The sequence below is a fragment of the Balaenoptera acutorostrata genome, chromosome 11, assembly GCF_949987535.1.
Source record: "Balaenoptera acutorostrata chromosome 11, mBalAcu1.1, whole genome shotgun sequence".
Classification (NCBI taxonomy): domain Eukaryota; kingdom Metazoa; phylum Chordata; class Mammalia; order Artiodactyla; family Balaenopteridae; genus Balaenoptera; species Balaenoptera acutorostrata.
The window spans coordinates 41735999-41752761 of record NC_080074.1 but is presented as its reverse complement, the minus strand read 5'-3'; the positions used below and the strand labels follow the sequence as shown (position 1 = coordinate 41752761).

Below are 16763 nucleotides of genomic sequence, written 5' to 3'. Positions count from 1 at the left end.
TTTTCTCCAGAAGTATTTTTTGGAAAGCCCCTTTTTCTTCAAACTGCCAACAAACTACAGTGTAAACATTTAAATTACTATTTTACGCTATTAAACACTCCATGCATGATTGCCTCAGGACTTCTGTAGTGATTGTTACCCTTAGGTTACCCAAGGCTCATCTCTATATTTTATACAACTTTCTGCTCCAGTCACACCTCATCAAAAAGATCTTCTCTGACTACACTTCTCAAGAAAACACCTTGTTGCTCCTTATTATCCTGTTTGATTGTTCTGCTTGATAAGTGACAGTACTTATCAATACATTATAACTATCAATTTATTTCCCCATTGGAATTGAGCTGTATGAGAACAGGGAGTAGTCACTATTGTGTTCTCACTTCCTAAAACGTCACCTGGCATATAGAACAGCCACAATACATATTTATTAAATGAATGAGTTTATGAATGAATGAATGCATAAGTTGAATCTAGTAATAATGAGAAAAGGAATTCTTATTTGGTTATGGAATTTGATTAAATCGACAGTATTTTGATTGTATCCCTGCTCATATGAGTGATGTATTTTATTGACTGTACGTATTTAAGCTGTATGTAAATTACATGGTAGATAATACATTGCAAACACGTTATTAATGAGTAGTCTATAATATTCTTTGTCTCCATTTGCATGTTCCTCTATCAATAGGTAATACTTAGAGAGACCCACAATAATTTCCTCTTTGCCCTTGTATCTTTTGAGAAAAATAAGGCGTATTGGAGAAACACGTAGCATTTCAGGTTAGTCTTTTTCCAAGGCATAGGGTAGCATGACGATGGCACTGTGAGTTGTTATTGTTCTTATTTCCATCAAAATTCTAAAATAAATAATATAGATATGAAAGTCCATGTGGAAATGCAATTGGTTTATGTTTCTATCACTCCTTTGTAGCCATGGTCTGAGAAATGGGCAGAGCCAAGAGGACCCTAAGCAGACCAACTAAAAGTATTATGGTATCCTGCATGAGATCCCGGAACAGGAAAAAAAAAAAAAAAGACGTTAGTCAAAAACTAAAGAAATAAGAATGAAATACGGATTTTAGTTAATAATAATGTATTAATATTGATTTGGTGATTGTAACAAATATACATAGTAATGTAAGATGTTAATAAAAGAGGAAATTGGGTGCTGGGTATATGGGAATTCTCTGTACTGTCTTCTCAACTTTCTGTAAACCTAAAACTATTCTAAAAAACTGTCTATTAAAAAAAAAAAGGTAAGTAATGTGATCTGATTAAGAGGTCTCTGGCAAGTGGAGCTTAGACATTCTGGTTACATTTGTTTTATTTTAATTGTATAAGGGTTGTTAGAGTGCCCACGGTACATACTCTTTGCTCTCGAAGTAGCTTTTGGCCATCAAGTTCTGACCTGAATTGCTTTCTGAGAATGGCTGAGAAAAACTAACCCTCATCCACCTCTGTCTCATAAAGTTCAATGAGATGTTTACAGAGGAGAGACCTGAATTTGTAGATTTTCAGTCCCCATTGAGCGTATTTGTGACTGTGTCTGCACATGCTTTGTCTCAGACAGCCATTTCTTAGTTTTCAATGACTAGTAACAGGAAGCAGCTCTCAGTGGGCGGAACGTGGCAGCGCCTGGAGGTCGGTAGCTCTGTGCCACCAAATATAGCTGATGCAGAGGAACTATTTATGAGTTAGTAAGGGAGAGTTACAACACAGTCTAGATTAAGCAAGTAACCCTGGAAAGTCCCCAGGCTCAAAAATTTCTCCTCCATACCTTCAGAGAACCATAGCGTTTTGAAACAGCAAGTTGTTTTAGTAGCTATCTAAATCAAGTCTCTACATAATGTAAGACTCATGTTCACAGAATTCATATTAAATGGGAATTAAAATAATATTTGATCCACAGGGCTATGTAAGCTGAATGAGATCATGTATGTGAAAATTATTTTACCACCGTAAAGTACTCCATATGGAGGTACATAATTATTATGTGTAATCATCAGAGTTCACTGCCTCACAAACCAGTTTGTTTCACTGTTAGTGAGCTATAACTTTTTAAAAAGCACTTTCTCTTGTTAAGTCAAAGTAGTCATCTTTCCCAATAATGATGAAGTCCCACAGATGTGGGTTCAAATGCTGGCCCTCTTACTTACTAGTCAGGACCTTGGATAAATGATTTAAGTTCTCTACTCTCATTTTCTTCATTGATACTTCATGGCGATAATCTCTGCCTTACAGCAATATTGTAAATGTGATAATATTTGTAAAAATGTGCCTATCCTAGGTGCCTAATAAATGGTAGTAGTTACTATTATATGAGTTTTCCTTTCACGATTCTGCAATAGGTAAGAAAGAGTGAATAGGAGCCCCAAGCCCTTCCGGCCTCCCAATGGCACTTCATAAAAATATGCCTGAACTTCCATTTCTAAGTAATTAAGACACAGTGAGTGGCATAGTTCTCTTCCTCTTATTGTATTTCTCATTCTAGGAAGAGAAGGCCTGAGGGAGGAAATCTTTCTTTGGCACATAGCTTGTCTCATAGCGGAGTCACATCTTGTAAAATGTGGTTTCCCCTAATTGTCAGGAAAATGGACAATTCTGTTAGCATGCAGTTACTCTTTCCTTTATAGAGGTTCCGTATTTGTTAGAAGTGGGATAAACCCTGCAGGCAACTAGTACCTCTTTAAACTTCTCCATCCAGAGCCTCAGTGTTGTCTTGCTTCAACTTTGGTAGATACTATCTATTGATACATAGACGGCATGTAAATGGCATCCTCTGGAGTCGTGCAAGGCATTGTTGCTGTCTCCACCTACCCTGCCAATTAATGACCAGCTATTCTGTAGTTGTTTTGAGGCAGAATGCCTAGATAGCTGTGCTTTCCTTTAGGCTACCTTAGTGGATCTCAAACATAAGCGTGCATAAATATGAGTTTATTATCGGCATAACATTTTTTTTTTTAAAGATTGATTGATTGATTGATTGATTGATTGCTATGTTGGGTCTTCGTTTTTTTCTGTGCTAGGGCTTTCTCTAGCTGCGGCAACTGGGGGCCACTCTTCATCGCGGTGCGCGGGCCTCTCACTATCGCGGCCTCTCTTGTTGCGGAGCACAGGCTCCAGACGCGCAGGCTCAGCAGTTGTGGTTCACGGGCCCAGTTGCTCCACGGCATGTGGGATCCTCCCAGACCAGGGCTCGAACCCGTGTCCCCTGCATTAGCAGGCAGATTCTCAACCACTGCGCCACCAGGGAAGCCCCCCGGCATAACATTTTTTTAAAGGGATTTTTTGTCATGGTGATTTTGACCTTAGGAGCTGGCTTTAACATGGGTCTCTCTCTCTCCCTGCCCCATTCTAACACTTGGCTCCACCGTGCTGCCAGGTGAAATCTCAAGTCATTACAGTGTTTGCAAATGGTTAGTAGCTCGGTTGGAATCTTCCATAAACTGCGTATCAGGATCAGATTTCATCATCCATCAGCATTCATGGAAAATGGCAGTTAGTCTTTTACAGCTTTATCCACTGCTCAGCAAAATCATTTGATATACTGTTTGGGTAAACAGCTATTTTCTTCTAACATGTTTACTGAGAGAGAGAGTGCGAGAGAGAAGATGTGCACTGACTAACGTATTTCACAGTAAAGAGACTTATTTTCTCTTTTCTTTTCCTCAAAGATGGTCTCTGCTGCATTAGGTTTTTGCTGTAGTTACTTGGTTTTTCCCTTTCTCTTAACTTTCGGTATACCACAGGGAAATTGGAAATCACAGGTCCAGCTGGAAATCGTTCCTAGAAAAGATTGATTATACTTTCATGCCATATTTTTAAAAAGAGGTACAAAGATTACATTTGGCCACCTGAAATATTTTTTCCATGTGATCTTGTAGTAATTTGAAACAAAGCCAAAAGTAACCTCTCTGGGAGGCCCAGCACCTACTATAGCTTTAAAACTGTATATCTCATTCAGCTAAAAGGCAGAGCTGGCTTCTAAAACCAGTTGGTTCACTTAATAACCGGGTACCACTTAGCATGGTGCCTAGAAGCAGCTCCAAATGATAGCTCTGATTATTTCTTTATTTCTGCAATTCTCAGATTCCCCGTCAATTCAGTAAAACTTTAGAAGAAGGAAATAAATGTTGACAATGCCAAATGATTATGAGATGCACCCCATTTTCAGAAATGCTAAGTCTGTTTTATCATAAGTGTAGTAATAAGGATGAGGATGAATGGATGGAACATTTCTGGAATCTTATCTTTATTGTTAGAAAAGTCTATATTCATGGACTATAAATCTGCCATGGAGAGTATATCCTGTCAAATTTTGTGTCATTTACTTTAAAGTAAAGGAGGCTGACCATTTAATTGTCTCATGGTTGTTCCTGGAAACATGAGATTATCCTTATAGAGAGTAGGGAAAAAACAATTAAAATATTTAAGCTTTTTTGTAGGAGTTAGTGTTTTATTACAGTGAAGTGTGTCGATTTATGTCAGAGTCACAGAGTTTGAAAGGCCCTTAGCATTCAGTGGCCTAATTGTACAAATGATCAATCTGAAGTCTAAAGAGACTACATAGTTAGTCACAACTTTTACCATTACTTGTTTTTTTGTAGCTATATATGCATATGTGCCTCTTATTTTCAGAAAAAAATGTAGCCGTGCACAACAATACCTTGTACAGAACAGTGCTCAATAAATGCATATTAGTTTGTTATATAATAAACATCTACATAGAAATAAAAGTTATGTTGGTCATATATGAAGGTTCCTTTGCTTCTTACAGGTTCTATCTGCCCCAGAGGAGTATTTTTGTGAATCAAAATTTTCAAGAATATGCTCTGATCTTTAATTGGAAGTGACGTCTAATATTCATTCTAAATTTCTCTGCCTACGTCCATCTCCTTCCCTTAGTTTCTCAGTTGAGTAGTTACCGATCATTAACATGCACTTAAATACATTGGAGTGGTCACATTCCTGAAAGAACATTGCTGAAGCAAAGAACCTACTTGCAATTTGAGTCATTCTCTAACTGTCCTGTTGCTTAAGACTAATTTTAATCCAAAGCGAGATATAACTCTAGTTCCATGAGCTTTCTCACCGTTTTTGACAATGGGAGCAACTAAATCTTTCCATTTAAGAATATTTCTGTTTAAACAAACAATAAATTATTTTTGGCATTTCCTCCTCCCAGTTAAAAGTGGCATCATTTATCTATTTAAGCCAAATATCTATTCTTCATTCCTGGTATCAAGTCAGTCACCAGATCCTGCTTATTTTATGTCTTAAATATTTCTTCAACCCTTCCCTCTCCCATTTCTCTCTTTATCACTGTCCTGCTTCCCATCATCGTAATCTCTCATCTGTACTCTCTGAAGTCACCTTGTTGATAGTCCCAATCCAGTCTTACTGCCTCCCAACCAATCTTTCAACCGTTGCCTGAGAAACGTCAATTTTACCACACTGCATCCAGGTGAATGCTCCCTATTGCCACGGGGTGAATTCCCATCTACACAGCATGGTATACAAAAAAGCCATGACCTGGTCCCTGCATTCATTTATGGCGTCATTTCTCTGCTCTGATAACACTAAATGGCTTCTGCTCACACAACCTGCTGTTTAGTGGTTCAGTTTTTTTCCCCTCTAGCTCGTTTGAACTTCTGTATCTTCCCACTATCACTACAGTGTGTCTATATCTTAGACTTAACGTATTATGTTTATTTATATTATCTTTGTCTTAGTCTAACACAGACTATAAGTCCCTCAAGTATAGTAACCATGCTTTGTTCATATTTCTTCAATGAGGGTGTAATTTCTTTTCGTTTGAAAATATCTCAAATTGGTCTTAGATGTCATTTAAGCATTTTGTTGCTTCCACCCCTGGATAACTTGTTGCTGAATTCTTCTTTCTCAAATATGTAGTTACATCCCACAGTTTTTCTGATATTCTTGTTTTTAGCTGTTGTAGCTTGCTGAATAAACGCTGCTAAATTTGTTACATGTTTAATGTCATTTCCTTCATCTTTCTGGAATTGGAGGTACTTTTTATTTTTTTATTTTTATTTTTTTTAATTTAACGTCTTTATTGGCATATAAGTGCTTTACAATGTTGTATTAGTTTCTGCTGTATAACAAAGTGAATCAGCTATATGTATACATATATCCCCATATCCCCTCCCTCTTGCATCTCCCTCCCATCCTCCCTATCCCACCCCTCTAGGTGGTCACAAAGCACCAAGCTGATCTCCCTGTGCTATGCAGCTGCTTCCCACTAGCTATCTATTTTACATTTGGTAGTGTATATATGTCCATGCCACTCTCTCACTTCGTCCCAGCTTACCCTTCCCCCTCCCCGTGTCCTCAAGTCCATTCTCTACATCTGCATCTTTATTCCTTGGAGGTACTTTTTAAAAAATCTGTTTTTCTTAAATAAATATCTAGCACAGTGCCTACCACATAGCCAGCTCTCCATAAATAATTACTAGGCTGAAATGAGATATGTAATTGTGGTTCTAGTCTGGTGTTGCCTTTTGACATGATTTGTATATAACTTACCCCTTGATTTCAGTCACCATAGTCAATTTAAAATGTCTTCGGGTGAGATTTTTCAATTGTTTTCATTTAGTATGGATTCCAAGCTTTTTGAGAAAGAAAAGTTCTCTTCTAGGCTCATGGCGTTTTGACAACAGTTTTCCATGCTAATTAAATGAACAATTATTAATTTCCAGCTACAATGTGAGATGCTAAGAATATAAATTTGACCTTGCTTTAAAGAAGATCCTGTTCTCAAGAAACAGATGCACCCCTCACAGTGGTGTCCCATCATAGGTGCATTTAATTTAGAAAACTTTATTTATAGGCACTGGTGAAAGAGAGAAATTGGGAGTAGATAATGAAAGAAATTAATTTAAATGCTGTGGAAAGTTCAGCTCATCATTCCATCATGAGATGGAAGAGTTGAATCCGTTCTTGGTTTCAGTTTCAACATGACTAATAGAATAGACTTGTATACTTAAAACTATGCATCTTCTACTTTAGGGGAAACTTCAGTATTTTTCAAGGGAAAAGTTGAGTGTGAGTAATGTGTGCCTTATGTGGTAACTTGAGAACCAGTATCCAGGGAAAGACAGTGACTCCTTGTGTTTAGGGATGTAGTAAAGTTCTATCAAAATTTGTATTTATTAGTGTGATTATGTGATGCCTATTTTCTCCACTAGATTATGTTCCATGATAACAGAGACCATATCTGCTTTGTTTACTCTTACATCATTAGCCTTTAGTAAAATGCCCAAAACTTAATAGGAACTCAATAAATATTTGTTGGAAGGATTAGAGGAGTTATTACATGTTAATGTGATTTTCCCCTTCAGTAGATTTATTTAGATATTTACACTGCTTTTGTGATCTTTAATTCTGAGTTCATTTTTTCTGTAACTTGTGACTTATCTTTTTTAGATATTAGATATCAATATATATGATTTAATTTATTTTAAAATAAATAGTAAACTTTAAGAGAAATAAAACACCTCATTTTATCTTAAAAATTGATGTAGTTTAGAAAGAACACCCACCTTTTGGGTAGCATGATAGTTAATTTTAGGTGTCAACCTGATTGGGCCACAGGGTGTCCAAACATTCGGTCAAATGTTACTCTGGGTGTGACTGTGAGAGTGTTTATAGGTGAGATGACATTTGAATTGGTAGACTGAGTAGAGATACTCTCCCTAATGCGGATGAGCCTCATCCAATCAATTAAAGGCCTAAATACAACAACGGTTGAGTGCTTGAGCTGGGACATAGTATTTTCCTGCCCTTGGCCTAGAACTTACCCCTTTGGTTCTCCTGGTTCTCAGGCCTTTGGACTCAGACTGGAACTACACAACCCACTCGCCTGTGTCCCCAGCTTGCTGACTGTACACCTTGGGATTCTCAGCCTTCATAATCACATGAGCCAATTCCTTATAATAAATCTCATTATATGTATACCTTCTCTTTCCATAGAGAACCCTGACTTATACAGGTGGATTTAGCTAGGATTAAAATTTAAATGCTGGACAATCCATGGTAAATGCAACTATTTCAACTACCATAAATTATTTCAATGATAACTCAGTAAATATTCTTTTACTCTGTAATAAATAGTGTTATACTTAACTCAACAAATCATGTTATACCGAACTTAAAGAATCTTGTCATTAATCTTGATCATCATTAATTACAGTTTAGGGTTAATGGCTGTTGGGCTGTTGAAACCCAGTTGTTATTAGAGATATACATGAACCAATAACTTTGGGTTCTTCTTAATATCATTCCTAAGTACAGTTCATATCTTTAGGGTGAAAGAAAATTCTAGTCCTCACATAAGCGTACAAAAATATGTCCAATAGTTATACCATTTATCTGCATTTGGTAACTTCTCCAGGATATATGAAGAATAGCTATTATAAATTTGGACTCTATAAATACATGCAGTAGTTACCACACTTACCCTGTAGCTGTCTTAAGCCTGTCTACTTATTCATAACTGAAACTAAACCCCGTGGGTAGGTAGAATAAGAGAAAAACCTAAGAATTAGAACTTGATCTTTGAATTTTATGTTATGTTAGTCTCATACGCCTTCATTTTATAAATTCTTGTTCTAACAAATTATAATTCATATTCAATCAAATCTTAGCTCTTGGTTAAATTTTTTTGATGAATGACCTTCCTGAGAACTTTGCTATTTATAGCCTATTTTGATTTCTTTAATTTTAAGGAAATTATGAAGTAAAGAAATATAATAAATATAATTTTTATGCCCTAGCTCATCTCTAATTCATATGTGGTTATCCATGGTTGGAATTAGAAAAACATGTCTATTTTTTACCTTTCCTTTTTAATTTAGAGAACATCTGTTATACTTCGATATTTATAAAAAACCTCAGAGGGTAAATAGCCTGCTCTATTTTGACTTAGAAAGATATCCCTAAATCTCAATATACCAGCTATAATATTAGAATTTAAAGTATTGAATATGAAGATGACTTTTTGCCCAAAGTAGGTACTCCACAATGTGAACATATCCCAAAGTGTCTTAAACAGTTATCTGTAAACTCTGTAGAAAAGCTTCAAGTTCTTTTGAAAGTAGCGTCAAGTCACATCAACATCTGAAATGCCTATATAATGTTTCAGAAACTAGTTCAAAGGGAGGGAATCATGCCCAATATTCTAATATGATAAATGATTTAATAATTTAGACACAAGCTAGTTCTCCAAAGTAGCCTGTGCTTAGTCAAATATTTTCTGCCCTTTCTTCTCTTAAGCAAGATTATCCTGTTTTGTAAGTAAGACTCATTGTTAATTTAGCATTCCTGATGAAATATTAGAACTTTTCCTTGGTATTTCTGCTTTAAAAATTGGTAAGTGAAACAAACTGAAATGACAAGATAACTTAGATCAAATATATTTTCTCAGTGATTTAGATAGGGTATTCTGTACCTATGCTGTGATTCAGTATAAATGTACTACCAAAGATTATTTTGATAATAACTTAGTAAATGTTTATGTGGTGAGTATTGTTTTCATATTATGTTGAACTCAAAATATTGCATAAGGCACTTTTGTCTCTCACCTCCTTGTTTATATTCTTGGCAGACAAAGATACGTCTGTTGTCTGTTTGGGGTAAATGCAATCTTGTTTCTCGTACACTCGAATCTATATGCAGGCATACCTTGGAAATATCGCAGGTTCAGCTCCAGGCCACCACAATAAAGCAAATATTGCAACAATGCAAGTCACAAATTTTTTTGTTTCCCAGTAAATATAAAAGTTATGTTTATACTATACTGTATTCTATTAAGTATGGAAAGCATTATGTCAAATAAAAATACCTACCTCAATTAAAAAATACTTTTTTGCGTGCTCGCTTTGGCAGCACATATACTAAAATTGGAACGATACAGAGAAGATTAGCATGGCCCCTGCGCAAGGATGACACGCAAATTCGTGAAGCGTTCCATATTTTTGAAAAAAAAAATACTTTTTTGCTAAAAAATTCTAACCATCATCTGAGCTTTCATTGAGTCATAATCTTTTTGCAATCGTAACATCAGAGATCACTGATCATAGATCACTGTCACAGATATAATAATGACAAAAACGTTTGAAAATTACCAAAATGTGACACAGAGACACAAAGTGAGCAAATGCTACTGGAAAAATGGTACCAATAGGCTTGCTTAACACAGGGTTGCCACAAACCTTCATATTGTAAAAATTGCAATATCTGCAAAGCGCCATACAACAAAGCACAATAAAATGAGGTGTGCCTGTATTTTTTTCAAGAACTCTTTAACAAATTTCAGTCCTATTATTTGTGGCCCTTTACATTTTTTGAAACAGGAACAACCTAAGTTCAGTGATATAATGCACTTAATATAATGCACTTTATCATGTATATCACAAACAGCTAGCAATTTAACAAACCTTGTTCATTGAAACAATTGGAGATGAAGGACTTATGCACAACTCCAAAAGCCAGCAGCCATAGAAACGGCTTTGGACTCCTGCTTTTCAGTCTAATAGGCTTGTTTAACACTATGCTGCCTTCCAGAGAGAAGTCATTCATCCTAAGTGCCACTGTTCCCTTGTCCATTTATTTTCCTTCACAGGAAAGGTGTCATTGATTCCATCAATTTCTCCTCTTTGCTGCTCTGTGACCAACAGACTTGCAGGTGTAATTCCTCATCTACTAGTCTAGCAGAAGCCTCTGGGAGGCTAGTCATCCACTCTGCCACTTTCATGGGTTTAGAGACATTAACCTACACCAACATTTCTCAGGTGTATTTGACCATGGAACACTTTTATAATTGTAATTTTTTGTTAGATTACTGTATTAACAAGATACAATAATAGAGGGGAATAATTCAAACTATCATTAGAGGGCAAAAATGGTCTCATAAATTAATTGCTTAATAAATTACCAAAATGTGACATATTTTATATATCAATGCAATAAAGATACTAAAGTTGTAAGCCTATGTCATAGCCTGTAATCACTGAGAAGCATTTAATGCAAAGGTGAGTTGATGAATGCTGCATATATCTTCTTGCTGATGGAAAATTATTTCTTTATACGTCAGAGGATCACCAAAGGTTTCCCTAAGTTCATAAAGGAGGCAAGCAATAGAATCAGACTCTCTTGTTTTAATTTCAGCTTTACCATTTATCAACTGTATGATTTTGAGAAAGTTATTTAAACCTGATAAGCCTCATTTTCTTTATTTCAAAATGAGAATAATGAGAAAATAGGAATGAAGTGCTGATACAGTACCTGGTACAAAGTAATAAATATATGTAGCTATTATAAAGGAAAGGAGAGCGGGGTAATGAATATTTGGTAGGTAACTAACTTTGATATAAGTTATGTAAGTAAGGAAACAATATCATAAGTGATGAGCTTCATGATAATCATTCAGTGCCATTGAGTAACAACTATTAATATCTCAGTGGATGTTAGTCTTCTGATCAGTGCTTAGAAATACTGACGTAGTTATAAGAACTTTATATCTAACTATAGCATTTTTCTTACATGGTGTGGAAAATGTCTTTATAAATATAGGATTCAAAGGAACATAAAGGAACTAAGGAAAGAAATTTGTTATCTTTAAGAACCTCAGGAATGAGCTAAATAACCGACTACAACTTACATCATGCTGCAAATCTTCTAATGTCAACGTTTATGGAGGTCCCCTTCTACCAAATTAAACATTTTCTTAGGAGTTTACTGTTAAGTCAGACTTTCTCTGCTGCTCAACATGAACTTTCTCCTCAAGCATAAAACTCAGAAGAGTAATTAAGATTGTTTAAATTGTTCTTACTTATATATTTACATATTTATTTTTATTGACGTATACTTGATGGACAATGTTGTGTTAGTTTCTCTTGTACAGCACAGTGATTCAGTTATGTATGTGTGTGTGTGTGTGTGTGTGTGTGTGTGTGTGTGTGTGTATATATATATATATATATATATATATATATATATATATTCTTTTTCAGATTCTTTTCCCTTATAGGTTATTTCAAAATATTGAGTATAGTTCCCTGTGCTATACAGTAGGTCCTTTTTGGTTATCTCTTTTATATATAGTAGTGTGTATAAGTTAATACCAAACTTTTCATTTATCCCTACCCCTCCTTTCCTCTTTGGTAACCATAAGTTTGCTTTCTGTGTCTGTGGGTCTATTTCTGTTTTGTAAATAAATTCATTTATATCATTTTTTTTTTTTAGATTTCATGTGTAAGTGATATCATATGGTATTTGTCTTATTTCACTTAATATGATAATCTCTAGGTCCATCCATGTTGCTTCAAATGGCATCATTTCATTCTTTTTATGGCTGAGTAATATTCCACTGTGTGTGTGTGTGTGTGCACGCACGCGTGTGTGTGTATGCCACATCTTCTTTATCCATTCATCTGTTGATGAACATTTAGGTTGCTTCCATAATATTGCTTGAAAATAAGAAAAAAGGAAAGATCTAGTAGAAGTCCATAATGCCAATATATTCATATTAGAGTTGAACTGCATAGAGTACTTATATTGGCATGATCATATGCACATATTAATAAACAAAGCATCTTATTATAAGTGAATTGATAAAGACTATTAATGTAAGAAAAATCAGATACCCAATCTAAGAAAAAGTGAAGGGGGATTGAAAATTTGAAGTTGTGTAGGCAAGCTTAATCTGACTTTTAAGGGATGAGCCTTGCTCAAAGACAAAATCAGGGGGTCAGGATCGTAGAGTTAGGAGGCAAGAATGATACCTTGCTCCAGTAAGGCTTTGGAATAGTGACTTCAGCAACTTCAATCAGAGTTTTTGCAGTGGTGTTTAAAGCAGAGTGAGTTTGTCAGAGCTGGAGAAGCGTCTTCAGGATGCTCAAAGAACTTCCTTTTAGCTGTTGAATGAAAGCTTCAACTGTAATTATAATATTGCTCTCCTAATTGCCATCTAGTTACACTAACATATTCTAAAGAGTAGACAAACAGCTACCTGTTTTCTGCAGAAAACACCAAGGATGTCAAAAGCAACTTATTTTTGCCCAACTGTTGCCTTTCTCTACCTCTTGGCACTTACCTGCGTCCCCTTTCAAATGCGTGATTTGATCTCATGGGTCCCAGAACTTCAGCTCCCCTCTCACCCCCTGACTTCCTGAAGCTATAGCAGTTTTACTTTGGTTTGTTGACTTTGGAAATTTGCCCAGCACTTTCCTAGATATTTTTCCAGTTGACTAACACTGTGGTGTTGTCACTGCCCTCTCAGCATGACAATTATGAACGTAACCTAGGAAGGTTTCTATTTCTAAAATAAGATTCAAAATAGTTTATAAGCCAAGATAAAAGTTAGAGAAAATATATATCTGTTATAGATCTTTAAATCTTGCTCTAAGTGGTATTTCATGTTAATATAAAAATTTCAGTAATTTGGGTTTGGAAAACAATAATCTATGGAAAGTGAAGCAGGATTGATTATTAGAAAAAACCCAAATCCTTGGCATTGCATTATTTTAACCAACCCTACCAACTGTAGCTAGCAGAATTAGAAAGGATTAGCCAATACCTAGTATGGGAATTGTAAAGTCAAAGAAATGTCTCTGGGGACCGGACAAGAAGAGTAAATGTGTGAAAAGGGCTGATGGTATGAAACTACAGGTAATGGTGAAGAGGATTGGTTAACTGAAAAGTGGTCACTGTTGACATGCAAGAATGTGGGTCTAGTGCTGCTAGATCTTCCCATTTCTCAAAAGAAGCCAGAAATCTGAAATAATCTGAACTTTAAAAACTAGCTAAAATCTTTTTAAAACACTGTGTTTGTGAAACAAAGCATCTTTGGAGGGCTTGATCCAGTTGACTGCCTACCTCTGCTCTCACAGATATTTCTCACACATTCTTATTTTCTTGACACCAAATGCCTCACCTGTACAGGAGTAACTCATTAAAATATTAGCAAATTAGGGCACATTTGAAAGAGACGTGAGATGATGGGGTCTGATCAAAGGAAGAGGGATAAGAAAAGGACAGCAATGTTTCTTGAAAAATATGTTATTTTCCTGGATTCCTCCAATGGCTGCCTTGCATGGCTGGGACCCTTGTGATGGGGTGCGATGAAAGGAATTGGGAATATGAAATACGAACAAACAGAGTAATAGAAACAAAGAGTGAAAAGTCAGCAGAGACTTGCTGGTTTGTCTGGGACTGACCTGATTTTAAAAACATATTTTAAAAAGAAGGGAAGTTGTGTGTGTGTATGTGTGTGCGTGTGTGTGTGTGCATGCACGAGTGCGCATGCGCGTGTGCGTGTGCATTTTGTGGGAAGGAGGAAAGAAGAGAATAGTAGACTGTGGATGGTATAATGTTCAAAACTTTCTGGTCAATGCTTTCATGATAAACAGTAAAGGGAATGGTTTTTGAGTCTTGGACGTGCTCCTGCATATAAAACTTATACTCTCCGAATACAAGATAAGTATTTTGATTAGAACCTGCCTTTCTATTATTTGGCTTTGACTTTATGTTGTTAATGTTCTCAGCGGTTCTCAGTGCAAAATTTTACTCCAGAGCTTTGTATAAAATATGTTAAGTTTTATGTTTTCTTTTGTAAAAAAAGATATTTTAAAGTGTCTGCTTTAAGTAGGCATCATGATTCTGTTTCAGATCTGCCTTCCTTCCATATGCCACTCCACCCTGTACCAACATATATATATATATATATATGCACACACACACATTTAAAAAAATTCTGTCTGGAAACATTTACACAAATGTTCCTTTTTAAACAAAATACACAGATCTGATAAGGGTAGTTATGTTTCCCACTCTTTTGCAAAGAGCTCATATAAAAGTATACATTATGATTTATAACCACTGAAAGTGGGATTTGATTTTATTCTGAACTTTTATGGTCATTTAGTTTGTCTTTTGATCTCAATTTCCAGTTTAAAAAAATAAAAAGATTCTTTCAATGCTATTCTTAGGACAATGGAAATCTGTCACAAAACTGAGAAAGTGGTGCTAATGTTAGAAAATTAATGAAGTAAGCAATTTATAGTAAAGTTGTGCGTTTAATTTTATCATCATTTCTGGTAACAGTAAGTAAGATCTTTTTCAGGATAGCTATATCCCTACTCTCTAGTTTGTCAGGCCACAAAATTCATCTAAAAGATTGACTGTGAATCTATAGATTCACTGTAGGTAGATGTAAATATAGCTCATGGATCTGCCTGCACATTAAAACCAGTGGAAATACTAATGTAACAAAACAGGGTACTGCTAAAGGATTCCAAAAGAAGGCTCTTGATTCCAAGTCTCTGTTTTCTGTTAGCAGTTCATTTCATATTACTGTCTGCCAGGCTCTGTCTTAGGTACTGGAAATAGATAGATGAATAAAACCATGTATTTCAAAGTCAAAAATGTGAAGGGGATTGGCAGATAATATAAATGATTGATATGGAAAAAGTATACAGTGTGATACAACTAGGTTTACATTTGTTTCCTCAGTTTTGACAGACATGGGGATGGAAAAATATCTCTCTTCTAAACAAAATCAACATAAAAATTGCATGATGAATAGAAAAATGGTCTCTGCCTCTGTCAGGGATGTACTTGGTAGTGAAGGAGGCTGTTGGCAATTGGAGGGGACATGCCTCCTCTGAAGGGGTAACTTTCCCTCCCCTCCAGTGTCAACTGATGGTTGACAGGTACAGTGATGCCAGCTGTCTTAAGATTCTAAGAGAACCGGGAAACCCAATCTTTACATATAGTCTCGTGCTTTCTCATTGTAGACTTTAAATTGTGTGGGCCAAACAGAGCAAAGCTGTAGGTCTTGGGCTGCAGGAGGCCAATGACCAGCCACAGAAGACCCACGTCAGGCTTTCCAGTTGCTTACACACCAGTACGTCACTGGTTAAAGTGTGGACCAGTGGTAGAAGCATAACCTGTCGCTTGTGAGCTTGTTAAAAATGCAAAATCTCAGGCTCTGCTCTAGATCTCCTGAAGAGGAATCTTCGTTTAAATAAGTCCCAGGTGATTTGTAGACTCATAAGCATTTGACAAGCTCTGGCCTAGGAAGCATCAAAAAGAAAAAAATTGATTTTTCTCTAAAAGTCGTGACTTTGAATTTTGGGCCCTTTCCTTTTATTTCTTCTGGTGCTTTTTCTATGCCCACTGACCATTTTCATTGATTCTTGGTCTCTCCTAGAGAACAGTTCATCTTAACTTGCATGGAAATAAATCTTCTGAAACCATTACAGGGTGTTTCAGTAAATGACTACTACATGTTGTCACATCACATCATTCTTTAACTTGATAGGATATTAGAGTATTTACTGGCATTCTCCATGTCATCCTGGAGCTCTGACCTCATACTTTGTTGCCCTTTCTTGCCAGTTTGCCTCATATCTACTCTCTCATATTTATTTTACTCAAAAACAAAGTGGTCTTTCCCTAGCTGGGCCTTGGGTACACCTCTGTGGACTTCAATTTCCAGTTACTTTGTCACAGCAATTTGAATCGCAAGCCTGTAGGCTGCCCTGGGCTTAGTACTGCTCTGGCTTCTGTGGTTCTTTCTTCTGCTTTCTTTCATCATGAACTGTACTGGTAGTCTCCATCAGCCCATTCTAAGCTCCTATTTTGTCCTGTTTTTCTTTTATATTGACATATTTTTTGTGTAGGGGGCTGGTTGGCAGGTGTGGGGGGTGTATGTTTATATAATATGTCTGTGTTCTTTGGTA

At 36.1% G+C, this 16763-nt stretch overlaps 1 protein-coding gene and 1 non-coding gene across 16 annotated transcripts in view; both read left to right on the top strand.

Moving 5' to 3' along the window:
- Nucleotides 1–16763, top strand: part of NAV3 (neuron navigator 3) — a 1137481-nt gene that overhangs the window by 818236 nt on the left and 302482 nt on the right. The window lies entirely within an intron of this gene.
- LOC114235624 (U6 spliceosomal RNA) lies at nucleotides 9891–9997 on the top strand. Its single transcript, XR_003621752.1, has one exon. It is a non-coding gene; the product is annotated as a U6 spliceosomal RNA (small nuclear RNA).